Source organism: Hypomesus nipponensis, chromosome 1 (assembly GCF_054491055.1).
Source record: "Hypomesus nipponensis isolate SF chromosome 1, ASM5449105v1, whole genome shotgun sequence".
In the NCBI taxonomy this organism is placed as follows: Eukaryota; Metazoa; Chordata; class Actinopteri; order Osmeriformes; family Osmeridae; genus Hypomesus; species Hypomesus nipponensis.
Genome location: NC_140361.1, coordinates 6,641,037 through 6,659,963, shown reverse-complemented (window position 1 = coordinate 6,659,963; position 18,927 = coordinate 6,641,037). Strand labels below are relative to the sequence as shown.

The window sequence follows — 18,927 nt, the reverse complement described above, 5'->3', positions numbered from 1 at the left end:
GACCTGGTAATTAATAACATTGGTCAAAAAGGTAGCAAATCTTTGATAACGCTGAATACTTTTTACAAACACATGCATTTTGATGTGAACAAAATGACAAGATTCTCATGAATTTGTAAAGTACTAATCAGGCAAAGTGAGGCACTTGCAAATACTTGTGATGGAAAATTAGCATAATTTACTGTCCCCTGCCACTGGAGAGTGCCAGCGATTATTCCTCTGCGGAGATTTGTTGTTTTGTAAATACTTGACCTTTGGTATGACAATTTTTCCTCCCAAAAAATGATATAGAGGGGTAGATGAGTGGGGCTTTCTTTACCATAACGGCTGATTAATACCCCATCACCATTAGTTGAGCAAAATACAAATGCTAATTATTGGTGTCCAGACTGGCCTGCTCTCTGTAGATGATTCATTAACAGAAATTGCCATCAGGCAACAATTGTCCTTTTAAGACATTTTTCTCGCATTTAAATATGAAACTAAAATATGAATACTTTGTCAGTAATTAAACTAATTTAAAATACTTATATAATTCATTTTATAAATGGTCTAAAACGCATTTCCACTTTCAAAATTCTTAGCATAGTTTTACTTTGCTGCTTTTTTCTGCTTCCAAGATTCATGAAAGAATGAACACTATCTGATTTCAAAATATCACCAATCCACTTGAATGAGACCCAAGTACTATACGAAAGAGGATCAAGAGACAAATGCTGGCAAATAACTGAAATGACAGATTCAATCCCACATGTAGAACATAGAGATGGATAGTCGCAGGTGTAAACAAAATATTGACACATAGCCGTGGTTCTAAAATGCGACGAGAGATGCTGCATTAAGCTCATTCGTCCACAGCCTTGCTTTTCCCTCTGTCCATAACAATAACTCATCAATCAGAGTGGGATGTCAAGTTTAAACAATCATTCTCAAAGTGAACCTCATGGTTTTTACTGTGTATGTGTCATTGAATGGCTCTTATTAATTGACAAATATGTATGGATGACAGTACTAAGACCAGTGTAGAAAACAGATATCATTTGTATTCTGTATTACTGACCTGCGGACGCCTCATGATATAAAGACTTTCCCTGCAGATAACAACCTGCAGGCAGATTTAAGTCTAAAGAAATTGAATATGTGTGTCACAAAAGAACATACAGTACTTTCAAACCAAAGGTAACTCTGGGTGTTTTACAAGCATGAGAACAATTACCATGGTGATGAAAAGCATGTACCTTTTACCTCCAGCTTACATCTTTGCACCTTGTTAAAGTGCTAAGAAGAGGAAAAAGCTAGGTAATATTATGCGTTGGATACTATTCTCATTAGTAGCCTTAACAGTCATACTTACTTGATCAGATACCTCTGGGATTACTGTATTGTAAAACTTTTAAATGAGCAAGCCATAGACTATTCATCTCTCTTTGCTTGATCGTCACTTTTTAATTATGTTTTAATGTTAACAATTAGTGCTTAAGTGGAGTCAGCAACACTTGATTGAAACCTTTAAAAAAAAAAACAAGATAATCAAAGTGCATAATGGTTTTCAACTAATTCATTCAGCAAAAGTTTAGTGCATAAATGACAAACACACCTACAAAAACAACTTACTATACCTACCAGGTCTTCACATTTTAATGAGAAAATGCAGTCATTAGATAATAAAATTAATATGAAGCGGGGTATAGATCTTGTGACAGCTTGGGCTAAGGTTAGTTAGTTTGTGATGCCCTGAACATTGTTGTATGTTGCCACATACCTAAACTTGGTTCAGACCAGGTGCACCCTTTCATGGCAATGTCAATCTTGAAGGCATTGGCCTGTTTCAGCAGGATAATGCACCATGCCATTTTGCACGCATTGTTTGGGAGTGTCTTGAGGAACACAGTGTTGAAGGTGTTGTCTTAACCTTCCATCCAACTGAGCATCTTTGGGATGGACCGACAAGTCTGATCCATGGAGGCTCCACCTCGGACTTTACTGGACTTGAAGGATCTGCTGCTAATGTGTTGGTGCCAGATTGGGGGACTGGACACGTTCAGGGGTCTCGGTGGGTTGATGCTGTTCTGGCGGCACACAGGGGACTTGCAACATGTTTGGCAGGTGGTGATAATATCTTGGCTCATATCATATGTTTACATATCTCTTTCATCAAGTTGTTATTGTATTTCCTGAGTTTACATTCTTCAATTAGATTAGACATTTATATTGTCTGTTAGTGACAATGCAGTTTGTAATTGCAATTCACAATGTCGCAAGGTGACCTTGAGTTAAAAATATATACCTGTCGGCAACAAAGCATTAGATTGTTTGGGTATTTACATGATCAAAGAACGACAAGGCCTCACAATGTCCATTCCTTGCGACCTCTTCCTCTACAAAGAGTCTGACACAACTGTACACAGTGGAAGCTAATCCCTAATGTTACCAAACCAACTGTGCTACAGTGTTTGAATCTAGTCACAATGCAGGCCAATGAATGAATCCCCCTTAAAGATGAAAAAATAATAACGCTAAGTAGACTATGAATTACAGGACACTGACAAACTCTAATGACAGATAACTTATAGACCACCGTCAGCACTTTGTAGAGCAAATAAATTATTGTGCTGTTTGCCCATCAAGTCCTGACAAACATCAATAGTTTATCACCAAGGAAATTATCTGCAACATATTTTTACGGTGCTTATGTTGTCTGATTAAACTAAAAGCAGTTGCGAGAGGACAATGGCCTCAAATGAAACCCCTCCCAGTCAGTCATCGTGTTTTAAATGATTTAAGTGCTCATACAGCACACATCCTGAAAATGAAAGATAGGCATTATTAATTGCTAAAATTATTTCATAGTCTTTTTTTCATGCATTGCCCAATTTGTTTTCATATATATATATTTAGATATTAACTACGTAAATCCAGATGTAGACTAGGTGTTTTGGGATGCAGCTACAGTATATGCTGTGAGACAAAGATGTGTCATCTTTTAGTAGACAATGCATATGAGAGATGATTTCTCGGCTTTCAGACTCCTGGCATTGTGGTTTCACTCATCAGTCAAAGAGATGTATACTTTGGGATAGTGAGAAACGATTGATAGTTTAATGCTGTCACATTCTTTTTGCGATTGCCTCATGAAAGCTAGCATGTATAAGTAGATAGCTACCCTCTGGGGGCATAGACTCTCCGAGTTGGCTCTCACTACTCCTTTCAAGAAAATGGAAAAATAAGGGGCCCAGTAAAAGATTCTCCATGTCTATCCATGTCATGTTGAACATCCCCAGCATGTCATGTCTGCCACATGCAGCAAGGTTGAAGTACTGTACTGCAGGAGACTGGCCAGCTGGGGATGGTGTGTGTATTTTCAACAAACAGTATAAGCAATATGTTTTGAGATATTGACCTTGAAAATATTGAAACCTCACAGATCACTGTACAGCAACTGGAAAAGATGGGAATGATCAACAATATTGAATATTAAAGAGTAATTTAAGATACTTAAATAAAAAACTTGAGAAAAGTCACCTTTATGCCAAGAACGCATTTGTGGCATAAATTACTTTCAGATGTAATCCTCTTTGAAACAGGCGTAGGAATAGTGAGGCTAAAACGCTGCATAAAAGCTGAGCCAATCCCAATGGGATTTTTCTGAATACCTGGCAGGAGAACGCTAACAAATTCAAACTAATTACTACACCTAGCATCCGTGAGTTTCTCTAAGGACACCTGAGAATCGAGCATGAAGGGGAAACCTACAGCATGATCAGCCTCTTAAGTTTAACACTTGGATTGCAGTCAAGACTTTCCTTTTAATCTATGATAAAATGGAATATGTACTTTTTGTTAGAAAAGCGGAAGAAAAAGAAACACTGCTGTTGCTCTGAAATCGGATACTTAATGATTTGTTTACATCAACACAAGGTATGAGTTTACTTTTTAAAATAAAAAAATTCCACGTACTGTTTTGGTTAGTGTAGTGCTGCTTACACAGTCCCATGCCCTGGGCAAGCTGCCAGGCAAATATCCTTGGCTCCTGGAGACTGTTCATCTGAGGATGGGCACCACATCACTTTAGGTCAGAGGCCAAGCAAATATTGCATCACTTGCCTATCCACCTGAATTACACACTGTATTCTGTATGAGAGTAGCTAGGCAACCTGACACACATTTGATGAACAGTTGGTAAAAATAATTGTTGTACTGAGTGAGTAGTGCAAAATAATGAAATGGCTATGGGTATCACTCTGAATAATTAAACAACTATCTTCTCAATGTGCAACTTTAGCTCCTCAGGTAGACACTTTGTCAACGTTTTTTGACAAGAATAATGTCATCATGAATGTTCTTGCCACATGCACTTTGAGCTGCAATTCTTGTATGAAAAGTGCTATATAAATAAAGTCTTACTTACTTACGTACAAAAGTTTGATTCAATTATTTTTGTTTATATCAACTGAAACTGTAGTAGTGTAGCACGTGTGATAACGTCTGGTATTGTTGCATTAAGATATACAACTCCATAATTATCTTTTTTACAGTTTAGTGAAATACCAGAGCAGCCAAGGAACCCCTAATGTCCTCACAGTACAAAACCATTTTCCCTGGTCCTGTTGCCCATCACAGCTGATACTTTGTGAGGTAATAAGTTCAGCAACTTTGCAAACTTCTTTAATCTGCTGCACAGGGTTTGGCTTGCTTTCCTGTGCCTTTAAAGTGCAGGCAGGAGTGTTGAGAATTCTGCTGACTACAGGTCTCCAACACCAATTAAAGTGTGCTAAATTGTATAATTTCATAACATAATCACTTTTTCTGATTAATTAAGTGTTGTTTGACTCTGTCAGATAGCCCAGGGGCCCAAAATATATAAACAAAGCATGTGCTGTCAGACAGGCGCTTCACTGGGGAATGCACCTGCTGGAAATTAATGTCAAATTTATGAGTTGTTTTACACCACTGACACACAGATACAGATTTTCACCCTTTTAGTACATTTTATATATCTAGTCCTGCAGGGCATTCAAATTCTAGTCTCACAGTAAAATGTGCAAAACAGGTGGTCTCAAAAGACAAAAAACCTCAACATCCAAATACATTTTTTGATGGATTAACAGTTGTAAATTTTTACTTGAACTGCATTAAATTGGAAGATTATGCTTCAACATGTTATTGCACTTTATGGCAAATACTGTATGTTTTTACCCTAACCAATCAGTTTTATAGAATTTCAAATTGATTGATGAAAACGCCTTTGAAACAACAAAGAAGTTTAGAGCCATACACGAATGAAAGCCAAAGTGTCATTTTCCAGCAGGCTTTGTAACACATCAGTCATTGTTAGAGTGTGTCGTGGAAAGAAAACTCTGAATGCTTGTAGAGCTGGATCCAGGTGGGGGACAAAGAGCAAGAAGGCTGGTCCATGTATTTGTGAGTAAGGACGGGCAGGGGGCTACATTTCTCCAGAGTAACGTGGCTGATTGTTCAATCACGTCACACGCTGCACTTAGGGTAGGCAGGCCCGGCAAGGCAATCATGTGCATCTAGAGTTAGAGAGATCGATGGCTTTGCGTTTTACCTTGGATGAGAACCTTGCTGAGTCACGCTCATCGGACACGTGGGTGGCAAAGGGTTCTGGGTGGAGCTAGACAGTGGAGCACAACACAACAGTAGACCTGGATGTTTTTATTTGAAAAACTAGATGTAAATTGTTTATATTTTCTTGACTATCTCTATTGAATGTACCACAAACACATACTCCGACTCGTAGGACATGTAAATAAATGTGAATGGCTTTAAAAATTAAAAATAATCGTGTATTTTTATAACTTCTTTTGCACCTTATCAAATGATCATTACGTCTTTGAAGTTCAATTTCACCAACAAGATGAGAAAAATACATGTTTACACTGCAGACATTATTGTTAAATACATACAATCACAGATAGAAAAATGGCCAAGGACCTGCTGGAGTGGCAGCACTTGACTCACCACTCTGATTCCTCTCCATCCCTCTAGAATTCACTTTCATAGCGGGTGTACTAGTGCATAAAGTCTTCGCTGGCGTAGACCTGACAGCCTCAGATGCCAAAAATCCATCTTCCAATGCAATTTAGCACAGAGGGAGCTAGGGAAGATGGGGAAATTATACAGGACTTCAGTCTGAGTTTTAAGGTAGTTGTGGAAGCCCTGCAGAAGCTGCTGAAATGATGGCAGGTTGCGAAATCTGACAAGTCAAAAGTTAGTCATTCCCGAAATAAAATTTCAGTCACTTTCTGGGACACAGGGTGACATGGGGCTGTATTGAAGCCATTCCATGCTCTTTGTTTCCCACAGGTTGAAGACAACCAGACTTGAGGGGCAATGCTTTAAAAGCCACCTTATTTCAACATTTCAGGTAAATGTCACATCTTACCACTAATAGACATATTGTAAATACATACAACTACTTCTTTGGGTCATTGATATTTGATGAAATAAAAACCTATATCATATGTAAAAAATATTTACTATTTTAAAAAGTTGTCCTGGCAAGGGTGAATAAATGTTGTCGTTTCATAAGCCTTCTTTAATAGTAAACATAAATGCTATTATTGGTAACATAGCAACAGTCAAACACATCACATCAAGTTTTAATAAGTTTTGCTTTCTGTTTTCTTTCACTTAGGTATTTTTCAGACTGACAGTACAGTATAATCTCAACTATTTTAATGTGATCAAGGCAGAAATTGAACAGGGTCTCCAAATGTATTAAGTTCAAACCAACATAAATAAGCGCAGCTAGTTCTGGCAGGGTAATCGGGCAGCGCGCGTCATTTATTTAACGGGGACATAAGGCGTCTTACTCCACCTTCCTTTACTCCACCCACTACCACACCCATGTTAGCAGCGCATATCCATTGGGCCATGTCCGATAAGGTGTCTATAAAAGACGCGCGGATATACACACATTCACCCCAGTCGTTGTATGATCAGTTCTGCTGCCACCCTCCACCGTCCCCTTCTCCCCCGTGCTGTCTGTATGTTCTATCCATCAGGGGGATTATATCTCTATTGCTCCCTGCCTCATATGTCTTGTATGTATGTGTTGCATTGAGGAGGCAGGGAGTGCTTCCCTCAAATCATCCACTCCGCCAAAGTAAATCTACATGTCCATGTCATGTAACAATAAATGCTCAAATCTAATACGTGATTGTCTTGACTGAACCTGGATATTTGGATTTGGATAGTATTTTACCCAGCATCCAATTAATATGCTATCAAATGCATACCACCTATATGTAGATTCTCTCATGCAGCTATAGCGTGTTTAAACTTTCCTTTCAACACAGCATGGTCTCCAAACCAGTTGGTTCAGTTTTTATGCACTTAGCAAGGTTCCTAGAACACCTACAGTAAAACGCCACCCCGAGATAGTGTCAATACCATCAACAGAAATTTAGGCTGATGTATGGCAGATTTTGGTTCTTTCAAACATTACATCATTGTTCATTGACCTAGTTGATCAGAAATATCAAATGTTTGTTAAGTCCAGTTTCTAATGTTTACGTTGCTCCAGGGCTTAAGGCAGCATCTGTGTGGAAGCAAAGTGTAATGTGGTTAAAGTGCTCATGTCCCTCTGAGGAAGCCGTGACCCAGCTGTCAGATGCTAAAATGCCAACAGCTTGATGGACATGCTTGTGTTAAACTGCATGTTTGAAGTAATTAGCACATTAGGCCAATGCCACTTTGAGGAGGTTGAGCTTCTTTTGCCTTTCCATTTATTCTCTACTGGTCGGATGGACACCATTGCTTAAGGAAAGTCCACTTCTGTTTGAAAATAACATCCAATATAAACAAGATGTTGTGGAAACTGATGGAAGTCCTGTATTTGACCACTCAAAAGCATAAGAAAATAAGATATCAAAAGCAAAATGGACAGCATTTGCTAATCAAATGATCACTTTAAGAGTTTGCTTAATTCATTTTGGCTATATTAATCCCGAGGGACTGTTCCTAAAACAAATTGCAGCCAACTATCAGCCAAACCAAATAGTATGTCATCGCCAATCTCGACATCATGTCAAATGTCAACCAAGCCTCTTTCATCACCAAGGCTCTAATTCCCATCTCTATCATACCCAACACTGAGTCTCCAACATCTGTCAAGTCCACCCCTTTCATTCAACATCTGTCACATCAAACTGTCACATCAAACTTTGGGTCAAAAGAGAGAAAATATCGAAGCAGTGTTCACCCCATCAATGGGGCAGACATATGGACTTCATGTCATCACATTTTGGCTGCTGATGACAAGGGAGTGCCCTGTCATAACAATGGCATCTAAACATGAACTTAATTCAAAAGCTTTTGTTATTGTCAACATGGATCTCATACATTATTCTTTCAGATTTTATCAACATTAAACATATTTCACTTTAGCTTCTATAGTCTTTTCCAGCCTATGTGTGATTGTCACTGTAATACATTTTGAAATGTATTTGATTGACATATGCCGTCATCACCCTCCGTGGCATTCTAAAGAAGGCTTGTGGCAGTCTCAATGCACTCTTCAGTCTTAACTACCAAAGACAGCACATGACTTGAGGCTGTCTCTTTGTTGTTCTCTCCTTGATATTTGATGCATTTCATTGGAACTGAAAATAATGCCCTTACAGTGTTTTTATTTACACAATTCATGAGATTTTATCACTGCACACCACCTTCAGATACATACAGTACTGTACATGATACAGTCGTCATGCAAGCCCTCAGTAAGAAACATCCTGAGATGATAAACAGCAAATCATCCTCAGCAGCGATACGTACACTATTTAGTCTGGTGAGTGACAAGAAAATGCCCTTTAGCCTAATGAGACTTTGACAATTAAATTCCAGTCTGACACACTTTGCCAGTGCAGGTTATAAATAATTAATCTGAACAAGTATGCAGGGCTGTCAAGAGAATGTCATGTCTCATTTGGTTGCACGGAGTGGCTGTGACTATCAGCTTGGATATACTGTTTGGATATATAAGACTTCTCTAGATCCTTCCTCTCAATGTAAAAAGTGATTTGTTCGAAATTAACTCTATCAGGATGGTCTTATTATTTTTACATTCAGCCTCTTTTTAGTTCATGATTTTTGAGCTTGGCTTAAGCACGTGTTAATTATTAAAGCAGGCGCTTACTTTTTAATCTCTTAAAGCATTCATGGACTACAGAACATGCTAGATAAAATCCTTCAAATATTTAGTAATTCATAACTGGATGAGCCTCTGGCCTTAAAAACCCCCACCTCATCTAAATGATTTTATTTAATCATTATCTTTACAGTAAGTACAATTAGGATCTAGAGTCATCTATCATTCTTACATATTGCGCATGCGAATGTCAGACAAGAAAATAAAAAGTGACTGTCTTTTACGTTTATGTACCATTTCTCCCTCTACAGATGACAGTTGACCAGAGTTTGTACTGTACACCACTCAGTCAGCAATAAATTCACCCAGGTCATTTGTATCTTTTGATCCATCAGCCATTAATAATCATGCTGTTAACCCAGACTGCATATACTTTGGCCATTAATAAATGATAGCTCTGATCCAATTAGGGAGCTTGCAAAAGGAAGGATTCCTGGTGTCCTCACGGAACATTTGGAGGCACGCAGGCCTGTAAATAATCAGGCCTGAGGCTATCCCACCCCCAGTACCCAAGAGATGTTGGCTGTGTCAACAGGCTGGCACAGCCCTGTCACCACATATCACTCCAGAGCATTTAAGGGACCCAGATCGCTGTGAAAACACTCCCTTATCTCCACACCACGCACCTCACCACCAAAAATACAGAGCAGGCTGGAATAAATATTTGCATTTATTTTCTCAAATGCTTTTGACACAAACCAGTCTGTTTGCAGTGATGTGTGTTTGTGTTTCAGTAATCATTTGAATGCTGGAGAACTGGACCACAGACCAAATGACTGAGAATAGAATATACTATAGCATACCATTGTGTTTCATGGTTGCATCCATGGAGAGTAAAACTTGTGATTCAGACATCCAATACTGTTATAATGTTAGGCTTATTACTTAATCTTCTTAAGACTTCCCTGAAGTATCTTACCATTCAGATAACAAATCTACAGATCTATAGGTCTCAAAACATGCAAAAAAAAACTGAATTGATACATGATTAGAAAATTGACATTCATTTGACTTGGCATTTAGCATGAAGCCTCAGGGAAGAACGTGGCCTCAAATACAAGCCTTAGTGTGCCTGACCTCAATGTGTGTATTATAGAACCGTACAACAGCAATAAGCATGGATGCCAAAATGGTCTTAATTAGGAGACTCATTCCGGCCAATACCAGCCATGCCACCAGACCACCAGTCCATTTGCCTGTGACTTAGAATCAGTATAATGACATCCATTAAATTAAACTTGTCAGCCTAGATTAAATACGGAATGAATTACATTGTTTGACAGCTAGGACAGCATGAGTAGAACACTAGCAATTCCCAGAGCATGGATCGAACATTATTATAAATAGATAGTTCTGTGCATAATGCATTTTTTCTGATTGATCTTCAGAATGTGCCAAGTTTAATATTGCATTTATCTATCGGTGAGCTATATCAACATACTCCATCATTTAGCATTTAGAAATCTATGTCTTGAACTTGGGAGTGTCACTAAACATCGATTTGATGTTGTTATTACTTTGCCACAATTGGTTATGACTTTCAAATTGAATTGTGATATCACTGTGAAGTTGTAAACACAGGAAATCTATCTTAAAATGTGTTATATATCTAAAGCAAAACAAAATAGTTTGTCAAAGCTTTTATGCAGAGCACAAGGTACTATATTGTCACCTATGAAAGACTAATGGTTTTCAAATTAGGCAGAAAGAACAATGAAGAAGAATACTATTGTAAGTGTGCAAGTACAATGACAGGCATAATATAGGCCTTTTGTAGTGTTAGGTATACTTTGAATATATGTAACATATAGTGGTCTACTCAAAGCATGTACAGTAGACATACAATGTAAGGTCTGAATCTGAATACAGTCAATGAACATAGGAGTATCAGGGAAAATGAGTCCCCCATCACTTGTGAAGATTTTTAATATGCTTGCATCCCAGAGTTGCAAGCGAAGCATTCTTCTTGACAAAAATAGATACACGTGACTTCAATTTATTGACAAAATAATCACCAGGCAGCAGTTCATTAGGCCAGGCTTTATGTTTCCGTTTTAATTATTGGTTCTGAAAGATGTAACATGACAGGATCTTTAATCACCCTGGACGGAGGTCTGTATCGAAAGGACACCTTGCTGACACGCTGAGCTCAAGGATGTGTCTGCCATACAGATGTGTCCTCTTCAACTGTACGTGTCACTCTCATTGATACCTCGTGAGAGAATATGTCAATTAGTTAAATCCACAGAGGACACTGGCTGCCAGCTGGTGAGTTAAGATGTAACAACATCTTTTTACTCCAAAGCAGACAATGTGGTTGTATCTTTTCACTTTCAGTCCTGACCTATACTGAACCACTACCATGACTCTTTCCCCCAAAGGCAAAATCAACAAACCCTCTAGCAGCCCACTATCTCTGCAGCTCTCTCTCATACACACACAATTGAATTTAATAAAACCCAGTTGTGATTGACATCCGCTTGACTAAAGGCTTTCCCTTCAGATCAAGTAATTCAAGAGCTGAATGAGGAACCTTATACAAGGTTATAGATAAAAAGTGGGCACACAGGTATCACTGGTGACAATACTGCTACACAACAAAATATGTCTTGTCCATGTGGATTATATATTATTGTTTGCACACAATGCTATGCCAGACATACAAAGAATGGTGATAGAGTAGTGGGCCTATATTACTCTCTCAAGATATCTTGGTTTGCCACATCAGTTCAAAGGCTTGAATGATGGCTGAATCCCAAAACAATAGAATGGCAATGCACGACACAGTCTCCACAGACTAAAACCTAAGCTTAGTCATGTCTACATGGACTGGACGCAAGAGACCGGGTCGTGGAAGTATGAGGCCTCCTGTGTTCATTTTGCTGCAGGGGACAACACTTAGCTGATGCGGCCACAGACTCGAAGTGACATTTCTGACAGAATAAAAATAATGGCCACACTAAACAGGGACCATGGATCTGACAAACATTTAGATGCTATCTCCCAGTTACAGTGAATAACGGCAGTGCCACTCAGATCACACCAGCATGGCCACTGGCAACACCAGTCAGACACCTAATCCTATTGGACAGGAGGCTGTCTCATCAAACAAAGGCCCAAATCTAAGTAATTGACAAAAAGGAAATGATGAATAGACTGGGAGTTTCTCGGCAGAACTCACACTGCACACCACACATTGTACAGTTTTCAGAACTTGCTGCTAAGTCTCACTGGCTGCAGTAGGTATCAATGGAACTACACTATGTAGGTTGTGGTTGTCTGAAAATAAAAACACTATGATTTAAAAGTTAATATTTCAATTTTTTTAATTTAGTTTGATTCATTAGTATTTTATTTAGTTATAATTGTTCTTGCAAGGCTGTTACTGAAAATATTTTATGAATGAGTAAACAAGTCAATGTGCCGGCCTCAAACTGCCAGCAAGGCCTGCCCATTATCCTTATACATCCAATTGATCACAAGCAACATAATCAAAACAACCTTTCAATTATCCAAAGTGGCTATGTTACTGGCCACTAAAGCTGGTCCAATGCCTCTCTGCTGTGTTACAACAAACCTTATTTCATGTTTTGGCCACAACTGCTAATGTATAAACTGCTAGTTGTGTACTTGACCTCAATGCTGCATCCTTTTTCATGTTCTGCTGTGTCATATGAGCCAACGCTAATTAACAAGTCCCCAGACGCAGAGGTTGCACTGTCTCAATCTGTTGACATCTCTTCCAACCCAAAAGAGAGACAGAATAAAGGAGCGAAAAAAGCACTAACCATGAAAACGCCATGAGTCTATTTAGCACACCTTTCCCACTGGCTATGATTCAAACTGTAATATTATTGGGGGGTGTCTAGTTCAACCTCACACACAGTGTAATCTGTTTTATGCAGTTTCACATCATTACCGGGGCTACCTTTTAGCAGATTTAATGATCCACCCATGTCTGTGTTCCGAGACCTTCTGGAACTTTGTTCTTCTGGACTAACACATCTTGTTTTACAGTCCCTTCATCGTCCAACTTGTACTATTTTAAATTTTGTCATTTAACAGACAATGTTATCCAGAGCGACTTACAGTAAGTACAGGGACATTTTCCCGAGGCAAGTAGGGTGAAGTGCCTTGCCCAAGGACACAACGACATTAGCACTGCCAGGAATCGAACCAGCAACCTTCGGATAAGTAGCCCAATTCCCTAACCGCTCAGCCACCTGACTCCCCATTTGAGAACCTTTAGTTATCTGGACAACTTGTTAACTCCTGCAAATCCTGATATGGATGAAGATATCTTAGTGCATGCAGATAAAAGCATCTGACACAGTTTGCTGAAAATGTATAATAAACTGATCAAATAATTTGCTCACCCATCTTGATGTAATCAGTGAGGGGATAGTTAAATATTACATGACTGCCACAAGTTATTGTTGGAAAACAAATTGTTACGCATGCCTGGAATTATTTGATATTTTGAAGAAAATACTTTGAACATCGAACCAAAATCTGGTTTTCTAGGACAAGACTAGTAACTTTCAATTTCATCAGCAAAACCTTGCTTATAAATAGGTTTCATCCCTGCCTTTATTTGAAAATGTATCACCATTTTCATATTACTGAATTATTAGAAAAAATGCTACTGATTGGAGTACATGTATCAATTGATCATTAACTCGAGGAAATTCAAGAAGTTATTAAACAAAGGTTTATGCACTTATGTTTCGTATGAGAATATAGATTACGTGAATATGTTTACAGTGAACGTACAGATGGGTTACATAATGAAAGTGAATAGATCTCGTATAACAAATGCAAATTATTAATCAGGTCTTCTTTTTTCCTCCTCACGGAGCAAAAGCCTTGCTCGAGGGTGAAAGTATCACCATAACATTTTCTCACAGTAACCTCCGCTCCACAGCCCTCCTGGTAACCACTAGTCTGCAGTCTGCAGCATACTGATTGTATTGCCCTGCCAGCCAACTCCAGAGGGTTCAACCCGTGGGCATAACTGCATCCCATACTCATTTACAGTTAGATATGTTCAGTAGAACTTCGATGTGTCCCTGCAAGGCAAATAAACAAAGCACCTTTGTTGTAATTGCAAAAATGAGAAAGGTACTCTGAATGCAGGCTGCGTGCTCAGCTGAAGACCAACTGTCTTGAGGAAGGAGAATTATTTCCAATGCCAACACCAGAACCCATTGTCAATAGTTTGGTCTATTTTAAATGACGTCTTAAGAGTGTGGACTGTGGGCAAATGGTACCGTTTGCATGTGCACTTGCAGATCATGAAACATCTCAGTAGTTTACTCTGACTGCACGTTAATGGTCATCTATTCAGATATGCAAATGTTTAAAAGCCATTTCATGATTTATAAAAGGAAAGGGTTGGTACACGTGGCTCATTCTCACACGCTAATTCTAAATTCAATTGTAATATTCAAAAGGTCCATGCTGAAAAATATATGAAATGGTTTTGATTTTTGGGTAAACTTAAAGGACTGGAATACTAGAGTCATTGAGAAGCTACACACTAAAATCCCCCATGATCATACGTTTTTACATGCACTGTCTACAATAGACATATATTGCAGTTGGCTCTTCTTATAGAATAGTGTGAAAAGACATCCCATTGTCATTATAGAGGGTAAAATGTTTGGGGGATCATCCACATCTCTGATTTAATGATGCATAGTGAAATCTTATGAGAGTCACTTATGTCTCATAAAATCCCTGGACAAAGCTGTAAAACCAATGACCTGTTTTGTTACTTAATGAGTTGCTCAACTGTGGAAAAAATGGGGTCTTTATAATTCCTATACCCCGACCATTAATGAATAAACTTTGCTGCGTCAACATGAAAATATGTCCTCTTCTGGAAAATGAATGTGACCTAGAGTATTGTACAGTACGTCATCTGTGAAAGCAGTTCTACTGTTATTTTAAAAACATAGTCAGATAAAAACCTAGTCTAATTGTTAAAGTAGAATTTCTAAGATTCTAATATTTTACTCATAATTAGCATACATAATTTAACCTCTTGCTGTTTGTAATCAACTAATGGCCTAACTAAAAAACTATTGTGTATGTTGTATGTTGGCTGTTCCTAAGATGCCTTACTGTATCAGCATAGTGTACTAACCTCAAAGGGGCATAAAATTGCAATGATTTGCATGCAGCCTTAAAGTTTGAGAGGTAGAAGGAGGGGCAGAGAAATAGGACATTAAATTAATGAGGAGAGAAATGAATGAGCCAAGGTAGTCGAACTGATAGTATTTTAGAATTAATATCTTGGAACCCAGTTTGGAAATAGCACAAAATTCGAAGTTAACATACTAACGTAACCAATACAGCATTTATAGATCTAGGATACAATCAATGCTATGAACGGTCCTTCTTCTTACAAATGACATCACTCTTATGTACTGTAAAATATGACAGGTGATCATGACACAACAGGAAGGTAAAAAGACATTCAATGAATCCCATATTCTGTAAAATGTTTGTGCAAATGTAGAATGCTACCATGCACACCTTGACACACATAACTGTAATCTTTTCAAATCAGAATTTAACTTTTATTTTTGAGAAATATTGTTCTCACAACAGACTTTTTTGGGCACATGGATGTGTGATTTCAAATGTTTTCTGAGGATGCATCTCTGTAAATGGTGTGAAAAAGAAACATCCTGGAATGATGTTGTGCATTCAGGTAAGTGTGATTATGCATTCCACCCCATTCTTTTGAATCTATAATCATTAACATCTTCTCTAGCTTTCTTTATTGAACTATTTTGCCCCTGTATGGTCCACTTATCCTAGTTAACTCCTCTTCGGCTAACTCAGCAGATAAAGAGGGCCTTCCAAAAAGGCCCTCTTAATAAAATCCTTATACACTTTACTGTGCCTTCGCTGTTTGGTAAAAACGTTAGAGCTGGTAAGATAAAAATGTCTTAATGTTGCATTAGCCCATTATGCCTGCGAGTCATGGATTTAATATCCAGTAGCAGGATTAAAATATAATTATATACATTATTGTTTGTGCTGTATTGATTCAGATGAGGTAAGACTGCAATGAGAATGTCACAATAATATGTTGTCTATTGAAATTGAAAACTCATTAGAAATAACATTGACCTTGTCCTTACGCTAAACTTACATGACACCTTTTTGAGTTAAATTTTAAATAATTAATTGCAATATTGATTCACTCATTTCACTCAAGGTCTTATCAAAACCATAATAGGCCAATGGCTTGCAAGTTTCATCCAATCATGTTACCTTGATATCAAGTGATTAAAAGGTGTCAATATTTTCAGAAATGGAAAGGCCTTGTATACCTCACATCATTTACAAAAACAAACAAAAAATGCTTTGGTTACACATCCCTACAGAAAATATAAATAACTTGGAACCGAAAATTATTAACATGTTTATCTCTATGTCTTTTAGAGTTGAGAAGGAGTTGAGAAGGAGTTACATTCCTTTAAAATCTTTTGAATTTTGTCTTTTGTCCTAAAATATGCCATAAAACTTATTTAACCATCAGTGCACTTGAATTTGCAATGTCCTTAATTCAGCCCTCAATTCTACAAAATACGGTCCTCGAGCAAAATGGCATTCTGACTAAGTGGGTCTTTTTTTGCAAGCGATCAAGGCTGTAACTAGAATATTATTTACTGGATTGGCAGTGTTAAAATTAATGTTGCAAAAATCCCCTTTCTACAGTTGGATTCCAGCTTTAATGAGGCTTTACTGATATGAGTTTTGATGGCTCTGCAGAGGAGATGGCCTCCTGGAGGAATGTCAAAAGTTACCTCTGCATCCCGCTGTACCTCATCAGGGTCATTTAGAAGTTTCATTACATCCCTGCTGCAGAAATGACATGCAAAAGTCCATGAGAAATCACCTCTCACATCGAAGACCACAGTTGCTCAAGTTTCATGCCTGGACCTTAAAGTGTATTTGCATGTTACAGAGAGAAAGTGGTGGATGTGTCTGCCTTCAGAGCTCTTAGTGCACATTAATGTATTGATTTTAGGGTCAATTTAGCTATCACAGACACTTTTAGTCTTGCATAACACACCACAGAAAGACTCTTTTAAGTCTAGTCCAAAAAGATAAAGCGCACTTTGAGGTAAAGTGTCAAACGTAAAATCAACTAAATAGTTGGTATGCCTGTATCATTCATGATGACCTATTACACAGTCCACATATTGGATAATTTTGGCAACCATTATCTACTGATCCCTGAAAAATACCTATACCTTACAATACCTACAATACATTGAAGCAGAGGTAATTGGCAATGCGATTACATTTTTACAAGACTATTTGTAACATTGTTAGAATACTTTATTTGATTATAAAAGAACGTAATCCTCAGGATTTTAATCTTGTTTGCAGTTGATGAGTACTACATCTGTAAAACAAAAGTTACTGCTGATTACAGGCAATTAACAATTGTCAGACGTCAAGTGGATACTCACAGCCCGTGTTCTACAGTATCCATCTATCTAATCCATCTCAAATATATTTTTCATTAGTTCTCAAGATTTCATTTTCTTCCATTTCATCTGTTCCCATCAAATCCACTTTAGGGGTTCTGTCTCTGAGCCTAAAGCCACTCTATGGGTGCTTTAAATATGTTTGTGATCCGTTGACCTTACAGTACAATAAATCAGGTGACACTTCAGGTTTGATTGAACCCTGCTTGACTTTAATATTGTCGAAATATACCCAGGCATAATTTTCTATCAAAGTCCTGGGGAAGCATTTACAAAACCAAATTAGGTTTATTGCTAATATTTCCTAATAAAGATAATATGATATTTACAATAGCTGATATAATATATTTGTATTATGTTAACATAAAATCAGTGTACCTCAATGAAGCATTTGCATACTCAATTTTATTAAGTACTGGTACTTGGTGAAATGATTGGAAAGTTAATACAGGATCACCTTCATTCCAGTAGAACATTGTTCGTTGTACAGTTTGACCTAAAAGGTCAACTCTATCATTGGCAGCTGCCACACATACATCTACAGATATAATGAGATCCTAAGTGTTACCCATATGCATACATTGTTCTCCTGCGCCCTCCTTTGAAAAAAACCCTCTGTACTTAACTGTTCAAAACATAAAAATTTGAAATTAAGCTTAACAATTGCCCACTTGGTACTGTGCAAATAACATTTGGTTTAACTCCATGGTATAAACAGTCCCATCAAGCACTTTTGATGTAAACTAGACTGGAGTCTCACGCATGCAATTTGAAAGAGTCTTAATAATAAAGTGGGTAAATCTCAAGAGAAAAAAAGTCAGGGTCTTGTATTTCATTAATGATAATTAATTATAGAATAGGGAAGGGTGGAATGTGTTGAGGATGGACATATTTGCATTTTGATATGGTTGGAATTGTGCCACCGTGTTCATTAAACCAGTTTAAATCTGCATCCCTGAAGCTCTCCAAACTTTCACCTGCTGGGAACTGTCAGAAGCACTTACAAATCTGGTTTACACTTCACACAGAATTATACATGGGGTTTTCTTCGCGTAATGCCGGCTGAACACCACCAACCTAACATGCTACTGTTAAACATTTGTAGAGATTAACACTGTGAAAGTTGTTTACATATCTTGCCATTGGCATCATCTAAGATGGTTTCTCAGTGGGTATCAGTTTGGTGTCTGTCTTTGTGGAGTGTCTTTGAACTAGCTATCCTTCGACTAGCACCGAAATGGA

General features: G+C 37.9%; 1 long non-coding RNA gene across 3 annotated transcripts; it reads right to left on the bottom strand.

The window, feature by feature from the left end:
- Positions 1–1,569: 1,569 nt before the first annotated feature.
- On the bottom strand, positions 1,570–6,553 carry LOC146302215 (uncharacterized). 3 transcript variants are annotated; one of them, XR_014755962.1, is made up of 4 exons: positions 6,502–6,553; positions 5,983–6,118; positions 5,570–5,635; positions 1,570–4,045 (listed from the first exon to the last, which is right to left on the bottom strand). It is a non-coding gene; the product is annotated as an uncharacterized LOC146302215 (long non-coding RNA). The 3 variants fall into 3 exon arrangements; XR_014755974.1 differs by having other exon boundaries at positions 6,435–6,538; XR_014755968.1 differs by having other exon boundaries at positions 6,407–6,522.
- Positions 6,554–18,927: the final 12,374 nt, after the last annotated feature.